Source organism: Cicer arietinum, chromosome 7 (genome assembly GCF_000331145.2).
Source record: "Cicer arietinum cultivar CDC Frontier isolate Library 1 chromosome 7, Cicar.CDCFrontier_v2.0, whole genome shotgun sequence".
Lineage (NCBI taxonomy): Eukaryota > Viridiplantae > Streptophyta > Magnoliopsida > Fabales > Fabaceae > Cicer > Cicer arietinum.
In genome coordinates, this window is record NC_021166.2 from 41,221,923 (window position 1) to 41,225,468 (window position 3,546).

General features: G+C 28.4%; 1 long non-coding RNA gene across 1 annotated transcript; it reads right to left on the minus strand.

The window, feature by feature from the left end:
* Positions 1-2,008: 2,008 nt before the first annotated feature.
* Positions 2,009-3,065, minus strand: LOC105852633 (uncharacterized). Its single transcript, XR_001144510.3, has 2 exons — positions 3,034-3,065; positions 2,009-2,188 (listed from the first exon to the last, which is right to left on the minus strand). It is a non-coding gene; the product is annotated as an uncharacterized lncRNA (long non-coding RNA).
* Between the last annotated feature and the right edge of the window lie 481 nt (positions 3,066-3,546).

Consider the following 3,546-nt stretch of genomic DNA (forward strand, 5'->3'; position numbering starts at 1 on the left):
AATTTTTACAATGCAAACCGTTTCCAAACCTTTTGCATAAAATAATGATTAAAATATTTTACAAGTTACCTGTTTGTCTACGGGTGGCATTGGAAATTGTAGATGTTGATGGATTAAGTTGGGAAGTTTGTCTAACGGGGACTGTAAAAGGACATAAATGGAACAAATTACAGGATACCTTGGAGGTAAATAATTTCATTCATATAAAATAAAATTCTTGGTAGATTTGTTGAGTAAAGACCTTAATTGGATTTGGAAATTAATGGAACCTAATAAATAAAATAAATATTTTTATAATGCAAACAATATAAGGACACCAAACATCAATAAATATTACTAATCCTTTTGTTTAAAATAATGATTAAAATATTTTACAAGTTACCTGTCTGTCTACGGGTGGCATTGGAAATTGTAGATGTTGACGGATTAAGTTGAGAAGTTTGTCTAACGGGGACTGTAAAAGACATAAATGGAACAAATTACAGGATATTTTGGAGGTAAATAATTTAATTCATATACAATAAAATTCTTGGCATATTTGTTGAGTAAAGACCTTAATTGGATTTCAAAATTATATTCCTTGCTTCTTCAGATTGAGCATGTTGTGATGAATTTTCAAATAAGCTAAATAAAATGTAGGAATCATATTTACAAAACATATTATGCACGCCTTTATTTTCAACAGAGGCAAAATTCCTTTTCAAATAAAGCAATTGTTTTCTTTTAAATCTTGCAAGTCGACACTGGACAAGTTTTTCCAAGCGGTCTTGATCAACCTCTACAAACATATATTACATTTCATCACTGGAAACAAATAAAACTTCATGTAGTAGGTGACTGGATTTCTATCACCAATCATGTACCCATCCCTAAACTTCTATAAGAAAGACTAACTATTTTAACACAAACTCTTGAAAACTATAACAAATTCTTGACAAAATTTTCCTTATTCCAAAGTGCATTAACTAATAATGCATCCCTGTAACACTGTAAGTCAATTTCTGAAAACATTTAGATAAAATGAATAACCAAACAACATAAAAATATATGTAAAAAAAATAACTTTCTTGTAGCCTGTAGTAATATACTATGTATAAGAAGAAGGAAATGAGAAGTTAAAAAAAATCTAAAAGGCAAGCATGCACCAAAATGTAAGAAGTTCCAACTAAGAAATTGTTCCTAGCTTCATGAAATGCACCTCATTTTAAATAATAAAGTGAAGCTGCATTTTGCTGAGATAAGTCAATCTTTGTAATTCTATGATCATATGCAGTAACTGTTTTTGAAAATCTGATCGTAGCAGCATATGGAGGTAGAGGTGATTCACTGATGTTGTGTTCCAAGATCTCTCAACACCTCTCTTATGTATTCATTTTCTTGAGCATAAAAATTTAGCTATGTTGTGATTCACTGATTTCAATAAATTTTGTCATAGATTTTTATTGAGCCTAAAAATCATTTTTAGCAATTGGGTAGTGAATCTTAAAAAACAAAACAACGTCGACACTCTCTTGTGCACGGATGGATCATAAAAACTTTTTTAGCTTTTTCTTTAAGTTGTTTTGTGATATATATATGGTCACAAAAAGTAAAGAGGTGATGGGTGACGTATATATTATACTATATACTGTATATACATAATATAAAATACATTTCATTAAAAATAAATGTAACATTGATATTTGTTTCAGTCATTTATTTATTTTGTATTTATTTTGATCATTTATCTTATAAGTGGTATTTTTTAAATTTTTTTATCATAACTCTTTCAAACAGTAGTATAATTATTAAAATCAAATTTTAAATCAGTTGTAAAGTTAAATATACAATCTTAATAAAGATGAATAAAAATATATTAAACTATAATAAATGTTTTTCGTTTTAAAGAATTTAAATATGTTTCAAAATATAAAAGAAGAATGCAGGAATTTGATGGAAATAAGGCCATGAAAGATATTATATATGACACGCAACCATACAATTGGAAATCAAACTGCCCAAAGAATCAGAAAATAAAGGCATCTTTAAATTTAAATCATAAGAACAAAATAGAATAACAGTAACTAAATACCATTATTTGTAGTATTGTTAGGGAAGGTGGAGAGTCTTCTTAAATTAATTAATTGTTTCCTTCGAAACCTAGCTTGTCGGAACTGACACAATGTTCGCAGACGTCGTTCTTGAGCTTCTGAATTAAAAATAAAAAGTGTGTATAAGATCAGAAAAAAATTTAGCATAGTGAAAATGAGAATGTCAGTTTCAAAAGTCATTAGTTAAAAAATCATACGAAGTTTATCAAGCAGGTCTTGAAGACACATAATTTGTGCTCCTCCTCTCCTTACCACCATTTTCATTCGTTGCTTTAACCTAGCTATTTTTTTTCATAAGTTTATTGTGGGCATCAGGATTAAAGGCAAAACCTAATTTGTTTCTCATCACATAATGTTCTAAGAAATTCAGATATTCAAGTGTTTATTTGGAGGGTTGACAACATCCTTTTTTCATTAAGTTGGAATCATTATTAATTATCTCTTATTTTGTTTTATTGTTTGACAATATTTTGGTTGTAACAGCTGAATTAAGAGCCTAGTAAAATCATTCTATTCAAAATTAGATTGAGCAATATCCCTTATTTTATTTGCCTTTATTTTTTTCAATGCCTCCCCATAACAATAAATTTGATGAAAAAAAATACATAAATGAATGAGAATCAGTAATAGAGCAATAGGCAGCAATAGAGGGAGGGTTGACAACACCCTTTGAGTTTAAGTTGGAGTAATTATTAAATATCCCTTATTTTGTTTGATTGTTTGACATATTTTCATTAATTGTCCCTTATTTTAAAATATTCTCATTCAAACAAAATAAATGCAAACAAAATAAGGGATATTCCTCACTCTAATTTTGAATGCAACATTTACTTTTTAAAATATCAACATTGAACCATATCATATATAGCATATATAATATAAATATAAGTCAAGAATGAAATCAACAATAAATAGAGGGCTTTTTTAAAAACAAATGACATACATCTTTTGGGGTATCTTTCAAGTAGAGTCGGTCGCAAGTTTCAAAAGTCATTAGTTAAAAAATCATACGAAGTTTATCAAGCAGGTCTTGAAGACACATAATTTGTGCTCCTCCTCTCCTTACCACCATTTTCATTCGTCGCTTTAACCTAGCTATTTTTTTCATAAGTTTATTGTGGGCATCAGGATTAAAGGCAAAACCTATTTTGTTTCTCATCATAGAATGTTCTAAGAAATTCAGATATTCAAGTGTTTATTTGGAGGGTTGACAACATCCTTTTTTCATTAAGTTGGAATCATTATTAATTATCTCTTATTTTGTTTTATTGTTTGACAATATTTTGGTTGTAACAGCTGAATTAAGAGCCTAGTAAAATCATTCTATTCAAAATTAGATTGAGCAATATCCCTTATTTTATTTGCCTTTATTTTTGTCAATGCCTCCCCATAACAATAAATTTGATGAACAAAAATACATAAATGAATGAGAATCAGTAATAGAGCAATAGGCAGC